This window comes from Lepisma saccharinum, chromosome 3, assembly GCF_977018435.1.
Source record: "Lepisma saccharinum chromosome 3, izLepSacc3.1, whole genome shotgun sequence".
Taxonomy (NCBI): Eukaryota; Metazoa; Arthropoda; class Insecta; order Zygentoma; family Lepismatidae; genus Lepisma; species Lepisma saccharinum.
The window spans coordinates 13062100-13085952 of NC_139231.1; the positions used below are offsets into that span (position 1 = coordinate 13062100).

The window sequence follows — 23853 nt, forward strand, 5'->3', positions numbered from 1 at the left end:
TATTCATCTCCATCTTCGCTAGTAGCCAAAAATGGCAGAAGAGCGACGTAAACTAAATTAATGGAATCGTGCATTTATACTTTACATTTCCTCCCATTAAGAGTCAGTTTGCATACTGGATACAACTCGTCTTAAACCGAACTGAATCATTTTAGTGCTCGTTTGGTTATATTTAGCATCGCAGAGTTGGCAACGCTGCAAACGTGTTAAAAGTTGTAGGGGAAATGACGATGCATAATAGGACAGACAAGAATGGGGACTTTTTAATGCTTCTTTTCAGCTTTTGTTTTTCTTCTGTTCAGCGCCCCCTTTCCTCTCACACTCCCATTCACGCTATTCCTCAGCTTGTCATCATTCTCTCTCTCTCTCTCCCTCCCCCTCTCCTTCGCTGCCGAGTTGCTCTTTTTTGTCGCCTTCCTCTGAAGCTTTTTCAGACCGCAAAGACGCATCTCTGGCGAGGTTTCTTTCTAGCCCGTTGCCTACGCTGTAAAAACATGGAAGTGTGCTTCCCACTAAAAATGTCTATGGGGGCCATGCTTGCTTAGGCTTGTATTACAGCCTTGCCACACGCATATTCTTCACGCCGTGTTGCTGCTAAATATCCTCCTTCTTCACTCAAGGCACGAAGCATTTGTTTTGTTGGTTGCAAGATACAAGTAACTGCCAAGTTTGTCACTAGATGGTGCGACGTATGTTGCATTTTTGGTGCACAAAATATCACGTTCAAATTTCATTCTTAGGTTCACTTTTTACCTTCTAAAGTTATATATTGTTTGCATGTAGGTAAGTTATGACTAGAAAAAGGAGAGAGTAACATATGGCATTTGTTGAAGATACAATCGCAGCAATCCCTTAGAGTGAATAATTAGAAAACTGCAGAAATAATTGGACCCATGCGAGGAAACCGAAAGAGTTAATTGGTGTTCTGGCTCTCTTAGTGAATTTAATGTAATGGCGTAGCACAGGTTTACAAACTAGCTTGGTTTATCCTTTGGTAGTTCTTGAAGTTTTATTTTCTATTTCTCTTTCGTTGTTTCTATCAAGACACTCTACCAATATGCAAAACAGAATCCCATCATGTCCGATTCTAAGCAACATTGTTAATTGATCGAATTAGGTTATTTTACGTCACTTTTCTGCATTCTTGGTTAATAGTGACGATGATGATGAATACGCCTACCACTCCGCCAAACGTGTTGGCTCCATGCAGCAATCTGCTTGCATGATTGGAGGGCCGTTGTTGAAGTCTCATATCCTCCATTATATGTATTAGGCATGTGAGGTCAGCATTGGTACACCACAATCCTACAGTATGGCACATTCGAAGCGCCATCCATAAACATGAACTGCCATGATGGTAGCATTGAAAAGAGTTTAGCAGTTTCGCATCTACGAGGGTTGGACAAAAAGTAGTAGTAAGACTGTCGTCACACAGCGGCGTTGCTGTTCCCAGTATGTCTAGAGGAAAGGCACAGCTGTTCAACGCACTCATTGTCGCTTGTTCGGTGGGTGCAGACGGACGAACACGATGCTGTGAAGTGGTAATGTGAAATCGGACCGCTTTAAAGCGATGCTTTCGAAGAGAGAGCATTTTAGAGACAGCTTATTAGCATTTGTAAAGGAGACAAAGAATACATTGGACAATGACGGTTTACCGCACCACTGATCTACAACACTGGTATGCCGAGCACCTACAGGAACATTCACATCTTCATCTTCGTTTTTTCATCGAGATCCTCAATAGTCACACCACTTACGGAGTCAAGGATCACAGGGATTCCACATAGGTCAGCACTGCTAACAATCAAGCTCCCCGCATCAGTGATAAAGAGTATTTGTTTTTGTACAGGGTGATTCAAAAGTATCTTGACATTTTAATCAAAAAGCAGTTCATTGACAAAATTGACAGTACTGCTGAAAATTACTCTAGAATAGAGTGGTGGCCTTGTAAGTCTAGGCATAGCACCCACCTCTCTTGCGTAGACCGGAACACATGCTCCAACATAGCTGGCGTGATCTCCTCTGTTCCTGTAGCTATTCGCTGTGTCAGTTGCTCTATGGTGTTGATCTTTACTTGATATACGCTAGACGTAATGAAACCCCAGACAAAAAGTCTAGGTGAGTCAGGTCTGAGAGCGAACCGTTTTGGCGAGCCACGGCCAATCCACCTATCGGGGAAGCTGTCAGCGAGGTAGTCCCGATCCCGAACGATTCTGGCAAAATGAGATGGTGCACCATCTTGCTGGAAAAGAACAGTGTATTTTATCACATCCTGAAAATCATTCATTAGCGATATAAGGAAAATGTCAAGAGACTTTTGAATCATCCTGTATTTTTGTTATTTAGCATATAGCATTTCTGGCACTTCTGGCCAATCGCGAGGTGAGGTGAGTGATTATTACATGAAATAAATGAAGGTACAGTCACAAATAACACCAGGCCGGGACTCGAACTTCGTTGGCGAGATCGAAAGTCGGTCAACGACTCTGGCACCGAACTGGCAACAGAGAGTGACAGAGAGAGAGAGAGAAAGAGAGAGAAATTTTCATAATTCGAATCAACAATCAGTCCTGCTATAATTATAATGGTCCAAAACTTAAGCTAGCGTCATCTGTTGTGTGTTGCTCAAGTTCTCAAAGGTGTGCGCCGGACCCTGTGGCCGAGTGGTTAGCACATCGCGCTGCGACGCCAAGGGTCCCGGGTTCGAATCCCGCTCGGGCTTCCTTGTTTGTGAATGTCCATTCATCAATTTCATCATTTCATAACTCATCTCCATCTTCGCAAATTAGCGAAGAGGCACAAAACGCGAAGTAAAATAAAGTAAATCAATCAATCAAAGGTGTGCATATTAACATTGAAACTGTGAAACATTAACTGTGAACAATATGATCTATCGCATCCATTCAAATTGTCTTGAATAGCCGTTATCAATGGACATGAATACACCTGATGTTATAGAAAAGCCAAGAGCTATTTTTAGCCGCTGTAGAAGTAAGCAAACTGTGTAATTATTAATATAAAAATCTGTTTGATTAATTATGAGCAACCTCTTAGGTTTTACCCGTCAGAGGCAAAGATCAGCCATTCGCTTGGGCACTAGAAAATCCCGCAACTTGAAAGCGAGTATAATGTAACGAATGTCAGTGTTTCCATCCCGACTTACTAAATGGGTCTAGGGATTCATTAAAAATATATGGGTATTTGTACATTTATGAATCTATATTTTTCTTGTTTAGCTATTCCATTCCATCACAGGTTTACTATAAGAAATTAGTTTGCAATTTTATGTACGGAAAGTTTTCGTTAATTATACCATGTTGTTTTCTTTCATTTACTTAATGCTGTAGTGCAACATAAACGACAGCGTATCATATGCTACATACTAGAGTACTTTTTCCTCTTTTATTTGTTACGTATTTTCGATCAATAAACACCCATATCAGTATTCATACAGAATTAGTAATGAAGAGCTGGAAAAAGTGTACTCTTTCAAAGATCTTGGTATTGTTGTTGATTGTAATTTATCCTTTGAGGAATATATCTCGAATATTGTTAAGGATGCATATCGACGGCTAGGATTTCTCATAAGAAGCTCAAAGAGACTAAATGATTTAAATGTCATTATGCTATTGTATAACAGTATGATAAGAAGTAAACTTGAATATGCGTCGGTTGTATGGTCTCCTGGGTATATACGAGGGGAGAGTGAAAAGTTTTGAACCTCAATGCACAGATTGCTTTGGTCGAGTGTGGCTTCACTACAATTCCCCATCCACCTTATTCCTCCGACCTGCACCGTCAGATTTTCATATTTTCCCTGCTATGAAGAATTCACTTCGAGGACGTGACTTCCACACGGACGAAGGCGGTCATTCAGTGGTGTGAGACTCAGGACAAATCATTCTACCAGATGACTGTAAACAAATGGCAGTACAGAATGCGTAAGTGCGTTGATCTGGGGGGTGATTATAGAGATTATATAGAGAAATCATAATGAGAAACTGTAGCTCAAACACCCCTTCCCTGTGAGGCTCAAAACTTTCCACTCTCCGTTCATATATCTTACAAAAATAGAATACAGAAAATTCAAAAAAGATTTCTACGGGGAGGGAATTAGCACAACAAATATTTATTTTCAAAACAGTAAATGGAATTGTAGATAATAGTAATTTTCTTCATCAGATTCAATTTATTGCTGGAAAATCTAATCTTCGAATGCGACACCTTTTGCACTGTGATATCCTGAGACTAGAAAAATACAAATCATCACCTTTATTCAGAATCTGTTCTACATAACTCGACAACACATGAAAATTTAAATTTCAGTCTACCAGTTACTTTCTATGTAAAAATATTAAGATTTTTTTTTAAGCAAACTATATATCTGAGAGTTCATTCTACTCTGCATTATTTTCCATTATTCTAAAATTAATTTAACTTTCATTTTCTTTATTCTTCTCTTGGTATGCATCTATAGTGACTATGTATGTTATATATACGCTAAATATTTTTTTATTATTTATTTCCGTTCAATATTATGTCAAGGTTATGTTCTGGATAATTAATAAATTTCGAACTTGTATATGCATGGATAGATGTTACATTCCTGCAGTTGCATATATATCTTCCCTTACTTATTATCTTGTGTGTATAAATGTGTCTGTGTGTGTATGTGTATGTATGTACTGTACGCTGTTATATGTTCATTATTTGAATAGAATATGTAAGATTTCCTGTAATTGGAGATTTTTCTCTGTTGGAGGCAAATAAATAAATATGTGTACCACATTGTGGTTAAAAGAGTCAGGAACTGGCAACACTACATACCGAGAGAGTCCGCAATATGGCCGACGCGGCTGATATAAGCTTATTCTAATCATTATCTAAGTATAAAAGCACATTAGGTAAGCTAACAAGTTTCTCATTAATGATATACAACAGACAGAGGTAGTATTTGTCCAGAAACATCACGGTGTTTCTCATCTGACACTAAACTTCACTAATACGTGAATGTATGTACACACTAATCTTTCAGTCATAAGCATTGTTATCTCTGATTTGTTTTGGGGGTCATGAAGGGTGGATCCAGAATGTGTTTGAATAATCTTCTCATCCGAATTGGTGGAGATGGTGTTAGGTCTGGTGAACGTGGGGCCCATAGTCCACCCTTGGATTTGTTTACTGGGGGTTAATAAATCCAAGGTATACACAACTAATGTCAACAATCGTCAGAATTTCAAGAATCGCTTTAGGAATGCCCTTGCAATGATTATCACAGCTATGCTGTAGAATGTCTCAATATAGAAATGTGTGGAGCAGTGTTGGATGGTTACATCGAAGAGAACTATGTACAATCAGTGGCAATATAAATGGGACATCTAGATTCTGATATAGGTCGCTTACCTGCATGGCGTTATGTGTGTTGCATAGGCGTGCGCAGGCTAATTGATTTGGGGGTGCTTTAAAGGGAAGTTTCAATTGCCTATCTGGACAATGCTAGCCTCACTATCTTCATGTTCCTTTTTCACAGAAACCATTAGGTATGTGAACATAAAATTTTGACATTATAGTCTCCTAAGTTATCACTAAGGGTTTTCTATATTTGTGAGGATATTTATATTATTTAAATAAAGTAAATAATTGAAATCTCAATATTGTTACAGAATAACCAACTGCACTCCAAAGCCATATCTTTACAGGTAATATCAGCTAAATACCTCTCATTAAATAAATCTGTAAGTTCAGTTTTTCCACTTTTTCTAATTGTTAATACACCGTGAGATTTATGAAGTGAAAAATATTTTCTTTCCCACGTGATTATACTCTGTCCAAGCTAACTGTGGAGCAGGCAAACGAAACAAGTCTCTGCGCAAGTAGTGACTGGAGACGGCTCCACCAATGAACACGTAGAGGAACGGAATTGCGTGGAGTGGGGGAAAGCAACAGCAGTTACCAGCAGCGTGTACTGCTTCGTTCTGGCCACTCTATTTCCCTCGCTTCTCTGACGCTATGCTCGGCCTTGGTCCACAGTTAGATGGGACAGGGTATAGTCAACAATATAACATTATCTTGCAGAGAAGCGGGAGAACGCCCAATGAAACGAAAAAGCTTACATTTTTAAACAACGGATATTACATTTATTATTTTAATGGTAGTTTCTACATTTTGTACTTTTAGAGGTATATTAGAGGGTGCTCGGGTATCAGTGACACCCTTCGTGCGCACGCTTATGGTGTGTTGCCCTACTCTACGCCGAACGCCCACTGAATATTTGCTATTGAGATTCGCTTATCGCTGTACGTTTAGGCAATACACATAACCCCATTCCCTAAAGCGAGTATTCCAGGTTGCAAGTGTCCCATTTTTATTGCCGTGACTGTACATTGAAATGAACATATTCAAGTGTTTCACAAAAAGCATCGAGACTTGACAAACACCCTGTAGTTGTGTGTGCGAGAGGTGGAGGGGGGGGGATAATGATGGTACTCCCTGCGCATTGCCCGATTCCGTGAAGCACTTTTAGGAGACATGGAGGTAAGGCTCCACAGACAAGCTCGGCTATTTAGTGGGAGTGATGTGATCAGCACCAAGTTCCGACCGCCATGGTACCCAAGGTGAACCTCAGAGTGGCTCCACGCAGGGATATGGATGGAAAAATTTGCACCTGAAATCACTCAACCCAGAATCGAACTCGGGTTCCCCGCGTAGCAGTCAGAAGCCATATCGATTGGACCACCGCTACTTTCATGGGTCTGTGTCGGAGTTTGACTCATCACTCACCGAAGTATTCCCAGTTTGGTTGATTGATTGATTTGGTTTAGATAAGGAAGGAATCATATTCCACCTAGTACATAATATATTATTTTATAATTAAAGAAAGAATAATTTTCAAACAAAAAGGACGTAAAATGATACCCAATTCATCCACCTTAAATAAAATACAAATAATTGCCCCTATTGCCACTTTTCTGCCACTTTTGGCTAATTGCGAAGATGAGGATGAGTGATGATGCATTTAAATTGATGAAGGGACACTCACAAACACCCATGCCCAGACCGGGATTCGAACCCGGGACAGCAGCGCGCTAGGTTAACCACTCCGCCACGCAGGCCGGCACTCCCGGTTTGGGTATTCCTTTGTAAGCGTTACTTCACCAGTTTCATCTAGGGCTGAGACGATATCACTTTGAACCTATACCCATTCCGATACAGATACTCTTATTTATTCCCACCGATACCGATAACGTTGCTTCAAAACTGTAACAATTAAAAGTTTTCAAAATATTTATTTATTTATTCGTATGCTTCCTACAAAGAGAATCTCCAATTACAGGAAAGCTTACATATATTATATTCAAATAATAAACATATAACAGTGTAGAGTACATATATACATAGACACACACAAACGCATTTATACACTCAAGATAATAAGTGAAGTACTGCAGGAAAGGAACATACATCCATACATATACACATATATTCATTGTTCAGAACATAGCCTTCACATAGTATTGAACGAGAAAAAAATATTTAACATATATATGACATACATAGTCACCATAGATACAAGACAAGAGTAAGGAAAGTATAAGGCAAAATCATTTCAGAATAATTAAAAATAATGCACACTAGAATGGATTCACATATATCACATATCTAGGTATGTATACCTAGTCTGTTTCAAAAATTGGTTTTAATGTTTTTAGATACAAGGAAAGTGGCAGACTGCGTTGTAGAAATATTATTATATGCAGAACAAAGTCTGAATAAAGGTGGTGATTTGTATTTTTCTGTTCTCAGGATATTACAGAGGAAAAGGTGTCGCATCCGAAGATTAGATTTTCTAGCATTAAATTGAATCTGATGAAGAAAATTAATATTATCTAGAATTCCATTTACTGTTTTGTAAAGAAATATTTGTTATGCTAATTCCCTCCTATTACTGAGGCTTACATAACAAAACTCAATAAATACTTATAAGATAATTTCATCTCGTAAGCAGATACCTAATTCTTCTTATACAGATTTTCATATTGTGTACTAACCTTGACTACAGAAGGTGTTGAAAATTATGTCCCTCTGCTGCAACACGTTCCTGGCATCTCCGAAGGAAATTGGCATTTACACGTGCAAGTTCATCTACTGTAATTCTCCAGATTTCTCGTACAATACTCTCTTTTAACTCACGGATGGTGTGCGGATTGTCTTTGTATACTTTATTTTTTAGATTTCCCAATTTTCTTTTGAGGTTTAATATAGTGGTCCTATATGGAACGGGAACACCAGGAAATTTCGTTGCAAAACGTCGTCGCACTTCTCCACAATAATTTTTCTTTCCGAAGTAACACTCGACAAGATAAATCCTTTGTTGTAATGTAAACTTTTGTGGTGCCATATTAAGCCACAATCTTCAACACACGGACACGACACAACACCACTTCCGAGGGAGGATTATACTAGCGTCAGTCTGCAACGTCAACAGAAAGGGAAAGAGAGCGAAGGCAGGGAGAGCGAAAAAAACAGACTGTAGCGTGCGACTGTCGAGGACCCCGTTCACAGGGGAAGACAAGCTCTGACGCCGGTCCGCTTGCCGCCGAGTCTCGTAGCGAATGTCAGGGAATCTTCTGTAGTATAAGTAGGGGAGACCGGGGCACATTGTCACAAGGGGCACGTTGTCACAGTAGCAATTCTGAGAAAGTCTAAACTTCAGCGAGCTGGTGCTGCTTTCTCTTTTACCTACTACATATCACTTCCAACTGTACTCGTTCAGAGGTGTGCGGGAAACACGTGGCTGAGTCAGTGGAGCTTTGTCTGTTTTCAGTGCTTCAGTGTAAATTTTTTGAGTCCTGGAATTTTCCTACTGTGTTTTCGTGAAAGCGTGAGCGGTAAGTATTTTCGTGTGTGTTATGTAGGTTAGAAATAGAGCTTCATAATGTGGTACTCTGAATGCGCTTAATCTTATTGTTTGGTACAGATATTTTTAAAAAAGAGGAACTACGACGCGTGGGGCAAGTTGTCACAAATAAGACGTGCATGTTGTCACTGTATCAATACGTAAAGCTGCTAAAGAATTTCATGTCCACTACAGAACATTGGCGAGATTTTGTGCATGTGTTACAGATAGTGAACTACAGTCCGGGCAATGCTCATTCACATTGGGTTACTCAACATGTAACAGAGTATTTGCGGAACATGAGGAAGACTTACTAGTATCATGCCAAAAACAAGCTTCGGACATATATATAGGAATATTTTTGCAATTTATTAACTCTAAAATCACAAGAAAGTTGAATGCGACTGGCAAATTTCGTGTGTTGGAAGTGTAGGCCCTATCTTTTGCAAATGTTCTTACTGAAACAGTTTTCTGTAACCTTTAAGTTTGTAGTTTTGATTCATTATCTACTCTGTAAGCTAGTGTTGTTTTCATGAAGTTCTGGTTTACCTACAAAGATTGATGTAACAATATATGTATCTTTTGGGATGAAGAAAATATACAGGCCCACCTACTTCATTTCCTGTTTAACTAGCATAATTTACCATTTAATTTAATTAGCTTTTAAGTCTCTTTTACATGCTAAGTATTTAGTGGTAGTAACATTTCCAGTCTTTTTCTAGGAGTTGCATTAATGATATATACCTATTTAATGAAACTGCCACTAGAATAGCATGTGACAACTTGCCCCAGATATTGTGACGACTTGCCCCGCATATGGGGTAAATTGTCACAAATGTATTGATCATAAAGAAGAGTTAATAAGTCCAGTTCAGGATGAGTTACATTGTACAGAGGAACATATGTTGTGCACAAGATAACTAAGTATTTGCATGTAAAAAATTATAATTTTCGGCCTTACGTGAGAGCCACAAAAAAATAAAATGTGAAAATTGTGACAAAGTGCCCCGGTCTCCCCTACCGCAGAAATCTCTTTTGAATTTGCTCTATTCTATTTTTATAAGATATACCCAGGAGAACATACAACCGACGTATATTCGAGCTTGCTTCTTATCATACTGTTATACAATAGCATAATGACATTTAAATTATTTAGGCTCGTTGAGCTTTTTCTTATTATTATTCGTGAATTTAAAATTAAATGTTAATAAAAAATTACATCAGAATATAAAAAAGCACCTGTTAATGTAACCACTAAATACTTTTTTCACATAATATTATGACAGAATCTTAGGAAATTTTGAAATTTGAACTTCCAGGATAACTAAAGTACACGAAAGCGTCGCGCTACATTTTTGTGGACCCCGCGGGAGAAGTATCGGCTGGTATCGGTAAATAAAATCCAATCGGTACTTTCCGATTCCGATCGTACCATAGGCCATAGGTCACCTTGTAATTAATGGGTTCCGGGTTCGATACCCGGTGGACTAGTGGTTCGGATCCCAATTTAAGCTGTAGGCAGTGGCGTAACTACAGGGGCCAGGGGGCATTGCCCCCAACCTTGGAAGGAAATCAATCCTTGTAGGGGGCAAGGGGGCAAACATTGGCGGCAAAGGGCACCTTCAGGGGGCACAGAGGGAATATTGCCTCCTCGATTTGAATTTTTTTGCAAATAAAAATACGTACAATTTTCTTGCTCGCTTTGTTCGAATTATCTGCTTTTCTTACAGTCTCATCAAGTTCAGAGCCATAGCTAGGAGCCTGCAGTAGTCCGACCTGAGCACCGAATGATCTAAATGAAAAGAAGTTGTAAATGAGAGAATGCCATGGCGCCCCGTGAAATTATTTGCACCCTATTAAATCAATATTGTTTTAAGTTTGTAAATCTTCGATCTCGGCTCGAAATATGATTCTTTTCTATAATGCATTATAAATTACTAGAGAGAGCAGTAAGTCTAAATGGGTACTTCAGACTGTTGTGTTTAAAATATATGAACAATCGTATTGAGGAAAAGGAGTACACACATTAAGAGAGACAATTTATATCATTTTTGCTGTTGGTTTGTTATGAGTAGACCTCGGATTTTTAGGTTTTAAAAAGTGTGCTTTTACGTTCCTAAAATAGGCTCTAAAATTCCTAAAATAGGCTCTAAAATTCCTAAAATAGGATCTAAAATTCCTAAAATAGGTTCTAAAAATTCTGAAATAGGTTCTAAAAATATCAAATTAGGCTCTAAAAATCCTGAAGTAAGTTCCAAAAAACTTAAATGGTACAAAATTCCTGAAATTCTTAATTAGGTAGAATCCATAACTAAATTCACAAGAACCGTAAGAAATTTTAGTAGGTATATATGACAACCAAATGTAAACATTCTAACCAAATTTTCATTAGTATGCATCATTTTTAAAATTGTCCACAAATGATTGTATTACTATACTTGTGCTGTTAGAAAAAGTTACTTGTTGGTATGAAAAAATGAATTGAAATGAATTGCTGCACAATATCTGGGTGGCGACTCAGTTGGAATTCTTTGCATTCCAAGAATTATGTGTGAATTATTGGCTCTGGGAATTATGCGTGAGTGTCACAAAAGGACCGAACTGACGAAAACTGAGCAGAACACATGGATTAGGAGTTTGCACTTTGGACTGTGCAGGCAGTAGAGGGGATTGGGTGCCAAAACATGGAGGGGGGGGGGGCAAGGACATTTTGCTTTCTCTTAGTAGACAAGGCTTAGAATTAAGGGTACATAGTGAGGGGGCAAAACGTAGGCGGGAGCTGCACCCTCTGATGTTTCAAACATGCCAGTTATTGAATTGTTTCATTATCAAACTGAGTAAATACCTCTGAGATATATGAAAATCCTGTAAAACCTAAATGAATTATATAAAAATATAAAAAAGGTTTAATTTAGGCACATATAAGTAAAATAGGTTCTAACAAGCAAAATAGGTTATTTTAGACACAATAAAACTTTGTCAGTTGTAGTATTTTGTAATGAAACGCTGACATAACTTGTTATTTCTTATTTACCTGCAAAGAGAAAAAATAGCTTAAAACCTAAAATACGACGTCTAGTTATGAGGTGGATGAATTGATTATGTAATGTAGGCTATTTAAATAATATACTTATATGTATTAAAGAAACATTGAATACGTGCGCAATTTTGTTTTAACATGTTGCATATGTGTAAAACATATGTTCTATATGAAAGTTACACATGTTATATGTACAAAAGGAATTAATTATTCATCATTTTGGCGTTCAAAAATACAGTTTGGAAACGTTTGAAAAATTACCAGAAAAAATGCCAATGATAATAATAGTAATAGCTAATAATAATAATAATAATAATAATAATAATAATAATAATGTCATTATTATTATTATTATTATTATTATTATTATTATTATTATTATTATTATTATTGGCACATTCATCCTCATGGTACTTGCCCCCCCTCCCAGACAAAAAGCCTATTTGTACATCAAGTGGACTTAAAACAAAATTCAAAATTCAAGAGTGTTCACATCACAAACGGCGATATTCTGTTGCTTGCTTCTGTGTCCTACTGAACCAACGATTCTAAACAGTGATAATCAAACATGCCTGTAATGTTTACTATTGAAAGAATAAGCAAAGAAACTGTCTGCTGTGAAATTTCATTTTTTTTTACTATTTCCTGAACTTTAGCATTCATTCATCGTCGCCACCCACTTGCGTACGCAGGATTATTTTTCGAAGGGAGCAGTAATTTAAAGGTGTACATAACATAATTGCTTTCTAGCGGAGGAAGGGGATATGCAATAAAATATTTGGTAATTACCAGTTCTAACCCTCGTTTTAAAAGTTGTTGAAAGAAAAAACTGCAAACGGGGGTCATTTTAAACGGGGTTGGCTTTTGCCACATTGCTTTTTCCCCGAGTTCTTTAACGCTTTAATTTTTTAAAAAAATCTCAAAGTTTCTGGAGGGGTTGTAGCCCCATCGGCCGCTCCGTGCGTTCGCCATGTCGCCATCAACGCAAGAGATGGAAAATACTTAAGGTAACGGAAATATAGAAAAAAAAAGAAAAATTTACCTTCCACACTCACTCTCTCCACCTCTCTATCACACACACACACACACACTATAACTTTGAAATAAAAATTATTAAATTACATTGTACATTGTGGGGGCACTGCGTCCCTCATGGCGAATTTGAGTGGCCGCAGAAGTTGGTGCCTGTGTTCGGGGCGCAACCTTACTTTAAACTGTAGGTCCGTTCCTAATGCACGTGTGTATAAAAAACTGAAGGCACTTTCACAGTGGCTCGGATTCAAACTGTAGGTCCAGTCCCGATTAGCCTATCTGCGCATAAAGTTGACTTGAAAATAAAAGACTGAAAACACACAACTGATACAAATTACATAAAATGTATGGACAAACAACAAACGGTCGCAGGTCTTGACATGTCCGCATCTCCACTTAGAAGAGCGCGACTAAAAATATGGAAACAGCAATGAACAAATTAGTAATAACAACATGTGATTTGTGATTTGATTTGCTTCATTTTACTTCGCTTCTTGTGCCACTTTTGGCTAATTTGCGAAGATGGGGATGAGTGATGATATGATGAAATTGATGAATGGACACTCACAAATATCCATGCCCAGGCCAGGATTCGAACCGGGACCCCTAGCGTCGCAGCGCGATGTGCTAACCACTCCGCTAAAGGGATCGGCAACAATAACATATAAACAAGACAATAACCAAGTGGTTTATCATCTTGTCCCTGTACGCGACACAATAATGAAAAGTCTAAATATAACCCGGTTTAGTTCATTGCTGGTGCAGAACAAATTTCAATCTCCATTTTTCTTTCTTATGTGAAAAACACAACCATAAGGCTTTCTCAGTTGAAAGAGGAATGATTGTCGTTAAAAGCATCCACAAATTAGAAAAATCGATTGTGAGTGTTTTGAGCTGTTCAAACTTGAAATGCGAACATTTGAACATTGTGTTCAAATTGGACTAAGCTTCAACTATTAATCATCTCGTGATATTCTATTGTATTTTCTCTTTACAATGAGCTGCATAAGTCTTCTTCATCTTCATTCGTTCCCGAGATATATGGAATTGAAAATTGACGTTTGTAACAAATGAGTTTTTGATCAACCCTCATATAAATATGTAAAAATCATATTTCAGTAAAATCCTTTCGCAGGTTTCGATTTTGGAGCAAAGCAAAAGCTGTGTATCAACAAAATCGGTGCCTAAGAGGGTCAGCTCCTGCCTAATTTGATATGGAATGACTCATTTCGAGTCAACAGCCATGCTAAAGCCAGTGTTGATTGTTGCAGAGAGTACCCCAAAAAAATGTACTCAAATCTGAATGTTCAGAACAAAGCACAGAAAAATGCGTTGCGCTGCCTCAGTGTAACTTCTATCTGCTAAAGGTGCTGGAATTTCAGCATTGTTTCAGTCCACTGTGGCGACAACTGAAATGAAAGTTCAGGTTAAGAATTTTTCATTCCTCTTTCGTTCCCTACCGTTCCAAACATCGTGAATGATATATTCCCTGCGAAAGTTATGGCGCAAATTTTTCAAGGTGGGTATTCACCAAAACATCTGCTACGATGTTTCTTGTAAACTACCGCATTGCAGAGAAACCGAGGGCTTGCAACTTTATGATGGTGTTATATGCTTACATTCCGCTTTATATACTACGAGACGTGCTCCGCGCGTTTAGATCAATGAAGTGTAAATTACGAATAACAGATGGCAGTGCGCGACTTTTTAGACAATTTTATGCCTTCGCTGTAAATATTTTGCGGCAGGAGCTGAAGCTTGCAGGAATTTATAAGAAAATAACTTTCTTATAAATATTGTAGAGACGTAATGTCTTTTCTCACTTAGTATGTGATTTTCTAGGTTGTTTTGTGTTACGTCATGGTAAATAAAATTTGTAAATCTCTATCCTGTTCGCGATTGGTTAATTTTGTACGTGGCTAATTGGTCACAAGATCGCCTGTCCCAATAACATTGTATGCGATGCGATGGGACGTTTATCCGCAGTGTTTTGACCTGGGTTGGCTTTTACTGACATCAACCCGGTCCATGCGTGTTTTCGGTGTCTTCTCTACCAGACGCGCTGGCACCCATCTCGCTCTTGCGCCAATTACGCATGTCAATCAAGGCCTAGCCCGTCCGCGGCACCTTGCTCACGAGCCCCAACAGCTGCGCGGTAAAATTGCGTCATTTCCCTCTACTCGCTCCCAGCCTGTTGGCGATTCGAGTTCAGTTATGGCGGACTCCTGCTTACAGCTTACCGCTAAATATTAGCCTTACATTCATCCGAGAACTGAAAGCCTACATGGTCTAGCATAACAGGTATGTACGTTCATTTCTTACGATTGCATGTCTTGTGGAGTTGTTTAGTGGCGTATTGTCATCGTTTAGGATCGAGAAGTGATGTTTTGGGCGTAAAGATGTCTTCTGCTGGTACGTCGAGATGAGAGCAGACGACCGAACCGGGACGAAGGCAGGATTGGGGGATTTCGGCGCGATTGCCCCTCACCCTTCCCGCACAATTAAGTGTACAGCACAAACGACCCTTCTGACCTGATTGTGACAAATGGCCTTGGCTGGTAGGCCTAGACCAGCCTTCGTGGCCGTCGAAATCGATGAAATCACTCCTAGATGGCATGATATGTCACGGAAGCGCCGCGCAATTATGTTTTTGCTAGATTCAAAGCGCCTGCTTGTGTTGCTCGAAAGGAAACGGAATTAAAAAGTGAGAGTGCGGGAAACGGGGCATTGGGGAAGGAAGTTTGCTTGAAAGGTGACAGTTAGAACTGTATTTACACGCTCTCTTGAGTTCATTTCATATTTACATATTACCTTGCACACAATAGCATAACCGTGAGAAATAAAATGTCCATATTGTGATCAAAATTGTTGTGTTTACGAATTTGACAGTTGTCTCCCACGTTGACGTAACATATCGTTAAAGTAAAAACAGTCACGTGCTATCGTATCCCGCCATAACTGAAGCCGCAAATAGGTATAGCACGATAACAACGTCTCTTATCTGTCCTCGCTACACAGAATTTTAACATGAAAGGATACTTATCTTATCAGCAGTACGATTTTTTTTGGTATTGTTTACTTAGGTTTCAGGCGTAACGCTAACCCCTTTGTACGAAAGTATTTTGTTGTTTGCAAAAGGATTGCACATTCTATTTTTCGGTGCCTTTTTATATTCTTTAAAAATATATACTGTTTGAGTTGTTGAAAAAAATACCTGCACACCAGTGTTATGATCGAATCACATAAAGACGAACACGTTGAACGATCAACTCGCCATGGAAGGGTCCAGATTCGATTCCCGGTCTGGACGTTTTTTGTACGTGAGTGTTTCTCTTCATCAAATTAATCATTAGTACTTCTCATAGTCGCAGGTATCCAAATCAGCAGAAAAGCGACGTAAAATAAGAAAACTATATTGAATCGCGATAAGTGTCACTTGTTCGGTTTTGCAATCAGGACTTTAACTCAATTTCCTGCTTTAGAATTTTTCTGGTGTCATTTCTTCACCAATTCGTCAATTTCTAAACATCTCTTAGGTTCTGTCGCGTTAGACTTGTCTTCGATAGCCGGTAAAGAGTAATAGTGGTTCGGATTCTATTTTAAACTGTATGTCCAGTCCCGATAAGCCTTTCTGTTCATAAAGTGGAATTAGAAATTCAAAACCCTTTTGCGTTAGTGCAATGTCCTATTTCTGTTGTGTCTGTCACGATACCACAGTTGTACGTACCATACATACTGTATCTTTGAAACATGATGGTCCAAGATTTGTTTGACGTTGATTTTGGCCTGAAGCTTTATGCCCAGGCCAGTAGCCAGGATTTTATTTCGGGAGGGGCTCATCCCTTATCAGCAGCGCCATCTAAAGGCGAAAAAGTGGGGGGTAGAAGTCCTAAAGATGAATTTCTCATTATTATAAAACCTGTTTCATACTGCCGAAGAAGAAAAATTAATTACCACTATACACTGTGTTTAAATTAGATATTTGTGGAGGGCTTCAGCTCCCTTAGCCCTCCCCCTGGCTACGTGCCCAGTAGCAATTCTAGCGAAAATGAATTATAATAATTTGAATTGTGGTCAGAATTAGCATAGGGGTTTCTTGGTTGGAGAACCTTTTGTTCTTGGACTCATATCGCAGAATATGACGCTATGTGACCGAAAACAGCATGGTTTTATGTAGATTTGTCGAGACGAAATCGAACTTTTTTTTTTCGTTATGAAGTTAAAGGTATGTGTGTATAGAAGGACCCGTTCAAAATTTTGCTCCCTGCAATTCCAAGTAGGGTTCTATACCGCCCCGGCCCTAGGAATTTTGCCACCCCCCTTCAATTTTACTTCTTGCCGCCCCCACCCCAAAATACGTACAAAGAAAACGCAATGTTTGAACAACTAAACTTGTTATCCGTAGCAATTTAACATGGTATAACCATTTTTTAACATCACTATTTCTTCATGACTATTTATACTGTACATAATCATGTACATTTTCCAGAATGTTGTACATGAAGTAACATATCTTCACTTCATCACTACAATAAACTATTTGTGATTTGCTTTATTTTACTTCGCCTTTTGTGCCACTTTTGACTAATTTACGAAGATGGGGATGAGTGATGATATGATGAAATTGATGAATGGACACTCACAAATATCCATGCCCAGGCCAGGATTCGAACCCGGGGACCCCTGGCGTCGTAGCGCGATGTGCTAACCACTCCGCCACAGGGGCCGGCTACAATAAACTATGTAATTATGTACAATTATGTACGCCTAGTAAACCACGATTTCTTCGTGATTACACTATTCACTTTGTACCTTTTCCCCCCTTTAAGTTGGAAAACTTACAAATGAACTTTTCTAGCTTTTCTATTTGCAATGTCGCGAATAACAGAACCACAGCGCGCGTTCTCACACACGACGTACACTAACTACACTATCGTTACATCTTCAAGATCGTAAATGAGGTGCAACCAGCAACGACAAAAACAGCGGATATTCGTACTTACTATTCCGTCTTTCGCGATTCGGCGACACCTATCATCACCACCTTCGCGATCAACACGTCAAAGAACAATGCAGCTCTATTTCCGACTACCGAATGCGACACGTCAGTTTAACTCAAACCTCGATAACAGGGGGCGGGTTCGGAGGATAGCTGCTTTTGTAAGAGGACAACTAATATAAACTTACATTTTGCCGCCCCGTGCAAATGCACATACACGTACGGTAGAGCCGGCCCTGGTTCTATACCGTGATGATAGCCACGAGTGAATTATTGAGCTGAAAGATGGCGCGCAGTCTTTGCTGAAGAAGATTCAGATCAGCGCTTTGAACATTAACGGTTAGACCACGGTGGCCAGTTCTGAAACATGGGGCATACTCTGGTGTACTATATGTTACGACCATCGAAATATACACGTTAATGCACCATCGGTTACAATGATGTATTAGCTGGTTTGTTCAAGTAACAATTAGATATTTGTTAGATGAATCCACTGCGTTTGGTTTTACAGCTCGATCTGATAACTTGCATACTGTGTCAGCTGTGCCTGAATAGAAATCATATTCTCTTTATGCATCCTTGTATATAGGCAGCCCAAAATCGCCCTGACATTAATTTACCATTTTGCGAAATATTAAGGATGTAACTTCCTAAACACGGTTCGTGATTGAAAGCATATCTTGTCAGTGGCGGGCCCAGGGATATGTGGATGCCATAAATCCCCTTTGGTTCAGCATTAAAAAAAAAAAATGGAGGGGAAATAAGCTAAGTACTGGAAAAGAGAAGACATGGCTCCCCGTGTCTTCTATACGATTCTTATTCAGAAGAAGCACTATATTAGAAAACAATATTGTAGACCAACACAGGCATAAAAAGTATAACTTATATGCTTTCGTGTTAGCGACTTTAAAGTTGCTTCTAAAGAACATTACGTCACATTTTACAATGTAGAGTAGGCTGGCTGCACAGTTTATCACTTGCTAGAATCAATACAGAATGATCTGGAAAAATTAAGAAATTTTGTTCAGCCAAAACGAGTGTTTTTTTTGGGGGGGAGGGATTCGTGATTTGATTTTTATTATTTTTATTTAGCGTCCCTTTTCTGTCACTGTTGGCTAATCGCGACGATGAGGATGAGTGATTATATGATTAAATCGACGATGGGACACTCACAATGAAGACCTATGCCCAGTCGGGTTTCGAACCTGGGACCCCTGGTATTGCAGCGCGCTGTGCTAACCACTCCGCCACGGAGGTCGGCCCTCCCTTTCCCTCCGATAATTTAAACTGGTGTCTGTTGGTATTTTCTATTTATTTTGTGCTGTTGTACCAATTGTCAGTCTTCGTGAAAGCTTATTTCATATTACGTAATAGGACTTAGTTCATTTAGTGCTAAACTATATCACAGTGTAATCATAGGGTGCCTTGTTCGATTCCTGAAGGAGACGTGTTACATAGTGGTTCGGATTCCACTTTAAACTGTACGTACCGCTTAACCTGTCTAGTCTAGTTTGCTGCATCTTTTGGCACTAGTGCAGTCCCAGTGTCAGGCTGGCGCAAGGATATTGTGCTCAATCAATTTGACGCTGTATAAAAATAGCTGTGTTCAAGTTCATTGATTGGTTAGCAGAGCACGTGCCACGTGACCATATGCCACACTGTACATCGCAGCAGAACGTAGTGAAATACATCAAATACACTACTTGACAATAATCTAATGAAGTAGACGCCTATGAGCCGTGGCCTCCGTGCCGGAGTGGTTGGGTCAGCACGCTACGACGCCAAGGGTCCCGGGTTCGAATCCCGATTAGGACATGGATGTTTGTGTTCGTGGGGGATACTACCGCATAGGGGTATCCCTTTTAAAAAAAATAATAAAAAAGTTGTTGGGGCGTCTGACTACCATGCGAGAGACCCGGGACTTTCTCCACCTGTTCAAACGGCTCCGGCGCCCACCCAGTGTCGCATAAAATGCGTACCTGGAGGATACTTTGGGTGATGGGAGTAAAGGTGGCCAGGGGCGTGGTGCTGATCACATCACCCACACCTTCGGCCGTGATCAAGAAAGTGTGGGCTCTAACTCCAGTCGCACGAACTGAACACGTGAGTGCAAAAAGTTCAGCGAAGTAGATGGAGCTATTAGTAGACGTGGACAGGGGTGCCAACTTAAAAACATTGTGTGGGCTCAAACACTTTAATGAGTTCACAAGGAAATTATCATAAATCCTTTGTTCATGTATTAATGCACACCAACAATGCATCCTTACTTTTAAAATCTGTCATTTTTTTATTATTGATTTATTATTGATTTCAGTGCGCAAATTATTATTGTTATTATTATTTATAACAAACTTTGCTAAGCGATGACCGGATAAGATTGTAAATAAGCTCGACATGGGATAATTAGCTTCAGTGAACATGAAGAACTTCGTCGCGATTATCCTTGTGAGGCAGAAACCCCAGGCGATAAGCGGCAGAGATATAGGGCTTTTAATATCTTAGTAGAATCATAGACAGTTCACATACATACATAAACGCCTTGCAGGAAAGCGAATATTTCAGGACCTAGGTGTCCCATTTTTATTGCCGATGACTGTACTTTAGGGTGGAAGAAAAACTACCAGGGAAGCTGCATGCAAAGACGATAGATATGCACTGTAAAAAGATACTTGGAGAAATTACAGTCTGGGACCGTCAATTTCCGTTGCAATCCGATTACTGTAAAAATGACTTTCAGCCGATTTTAAAGCACTAATGGGCATAACATTTAGCCTAATCAATACAATTTTAATGAATCAGTTTTTAAAAATACCGGTAGGCTATATCTTTATGCGCGATAAAATATTCAATTTGAAATAAAAAGATGCGTTCCGTTGTTGAAAATTAACAGACAGACTCAAATTGTAATTTTGCGATAAAGTTTAACAGTGTAGTGGACCGCGGATAAGATGGCAATAAGAAATTGTGATAAGAATAAGAAGACGTGGAGTCAGATGGTGGGACAGGAAAACATGATATCTGTCAATGCTGTCTGGAAGACGAAAACGGGGTAAGATGATCCTGTTGAAACTTGAGGCATTTTCACATCCAGGGACTGACACACTGCCGTCTGGAAGGGGGTGTGGTGGGAAATATCTGGAAAATGTATCGTTTTGTAAATAGTAAAAGTGCGATAGAGTAAAGGTCGAATCACACGGAACTGATATTCCAGTAGGAATGCCCTAGTTGGCGTTGGACTTGCTGTCTGGCTGGCTGCTAAACTGGCTTTGACGATTCGACCTTGTTCTAATTGCATCTGGCTTTCTCTGCTAGATTCTGTGGGACAGCCGATCAGGTGAAGATAATTTGTGATTTTGGCAAAGAGAAGAGTTTCTTTCTGTGGTTTCCGAGTGTTGATTGTTTTTGTTAGCTACTCGATGAAAGAAAAATAATAATGCATTCGTGTTCATTGATATTTAGTCATTTATCCAAAGCGATGAGATTATACATGACAGATGTTTTTAGTCGTTAATGAAAATCCTTACTATTACGAATGTATTAACTGTTTGGCATATTTAGTTCAAAATATTTTATTTCATGAATGAATCCTGTGAATCTTTTGTATGAATATACATATCCGAGTTATTAAAAAGCGTGTTGAGTGTACCTTAGATACCATATTTTCTTTCGAGCCAATTTCTAGCTCAAGATTTTTTATTAATTTTAATTTTAAATAATAACAATATATATTATATATATTCTATGTATTATATAATTTATATAACTATTCTCCCACGACGTTCTTCCTCAAGTGGCTCGTCCAAATTCTTAGCTTGTCTGCTCTGCGCAATGCCTTGTGGGAACAAAAGTATACCGACAAGTACGGTAATAAGTATCGCGTGAAGCAAAAACTAGCAGATGAGCCAGTACCACACAACTAGTCCAAGTCCAACTGGAAAATCCATCACGAAATGTAGCCTCGTGTGTGTCAGGCACAAGAATTGTAGATTTCAACTCTGCGTCTCGTGAAGGAGAAAGCGTACCTCGTTTTTCTGTCTCGTCTTGAGTTATAGTTGTCTGTCTCACTCTCGCTTACGTCTCCAATGTCAAATTAGATACAAAAACATAAAAAACATTACTGATTGAAACTAAAGCATTAAGCAACACACTACAGATATAACCTACAAACCAATATAGGAATGTTCATTGTAGATACCCACATTCTAACTTACAAGAGAGTCTCGAACAAATGATGCAGAGAAAATACAAAGACGTATGTGATAGTAAGTCCTGGATTATCTCGAGACCAAGAATTGATTTATCTTATTACCAGAGCTAATTTATCTAAACTTGTAGGTGGGAGTTAGCTAAAACTTAGATGTAGTAATTTGTCACACTATGGTTTATGAATAAGTTCATGTAACTTGCCATCTAGTTGTGACTGTGATCTTTGTTGGTTGCCATAGTCAAGTAAAATTTCATGGGTGTGTCTAGAATTATATTTTCCTGAGAAATTGTTTTAGTTTCATGCTTCGCTTTAACTTTTAGTGACTCACTGTAAGGTAACCTATTTCCTCTTAACACACTGCCATTATTTTAGTTGTATTGTTATAGTTTTGGTTACGAATTGAAACGAAAAATAAAAGATGTCGCCCTTCTGAGTAATTATTCTATCCAGGCTATACGTTGTTATAATGTCTGACTCATTTTAAAAAGCTAAAATAATTTTGTCGAATTGTTTTAAAAATTTGCCTCCTCATTTTCGACTTAAATTATCTTCATTCCTTCAACCTTTCAGTGATATTTCATTATCTTGTCGCGTACATTTTGTAATTTTATTTACTATGAAGTAGGTTCCAGCATGTGTTGCTTGAACATCAGCCTAGCAAATGCCTATTTTGGGAAAAGCAGGAAATGATAAAGTTATATATCCCTTTGTCATTCTTGCTTTAGCGCCCGGTGCCTAGGCTTGCCTAGTGTTGAAGGCTTTCCGGAGATTGAGTCCTTTTCGAAAAGATTAAGTTATATAAAAATCTATTAAATAATCTGTTTTACCATCAGCCATACGTTATTATGGGTTCATGTAACGTCGAGCTTCTTGTATGAACCAACTATCACATTTAGGGACGGCCTACCGATGGCGCAGTGGTAGCGTCCCGATGGAGGCACATAGTGGTTCGGATATCACTGTAAACTGCATGTCCAGTCGCGATTAGCCTAACTGTGCACAACATGAACTTAAAACGAAAACTCAAACAGGTAAACAATTTTGTCGGTCGTGGGGATGGAACCTACAACCGACCTGTGATTTTAATACAAATCCAGAGCACTAACCAACTTCTCCACTGCACTGCCTTTTTGGTTTCGGCTCCATTTCAGTTCGTACACTGTGTTTCTATATAAAATATATTTTCTACTGTTACGGCGGACGATCCTAATGCTGGCAAGGGAAGTGGGGAGCGGGAAAGCGACCAATCCAGTACGATAAGAAACGCAGCAGCCAGTAGAATTCTCAGCGCCACCGCTGTTGACTAGAAAACTAAATGCATCATATCAATTGATGCACCAGAGTGCATCGATTGATGCAGTAAAGTGTTTTATGGCTTCTTCAAAGAATCAGATTAACATTTGATGCATTTGGGTGCATTTTTGTATGTCGTGAAGGAAACGCCAAAGTGCATCATTTGATTCAAGTGAGGATTTATTTCAGTCGAGATGCCCTTCAATGCGTCAGTTGATGCGTTTTGATGCACCAGAACGCATCGTTTTTGATGATGCACTTAAACGTTTCGTCTGAGCTACATAAACTCTGTAGATCAGACCAAACATTTAAGTGCATCATCCAAAAAGATGCAGGAAGGTGCATCAAGGAACACGCGGGGAAAAAAAAACTTTTGGGGAAATGAT

At 39.0% G+C, this 23853-nt stretch overlaps 1 protein-coding gene across 1 annotated transcript in view; it reads left to right on the forward strand.

Moving 5' to 3' along the window:
• The first annotated feature begins 15135 nt into the window (after positions 1 to 15135).
• LOC145984918 (muscleblind-like protein 1) overlaps positions 15136 to 23853 on the forward strand; it is a 718465-nt gene continuing 709747 nt past the window's right edge. Inside the window, exon 1 of the mRNA XM_083118308.1 lies at positions 15136 to 15269. The gene's annotated coding sequence lies outside the window, so the exon portion shown is untranslated. The remainder of the gene's footprint in view (positions 15270 to 23853) is intronic.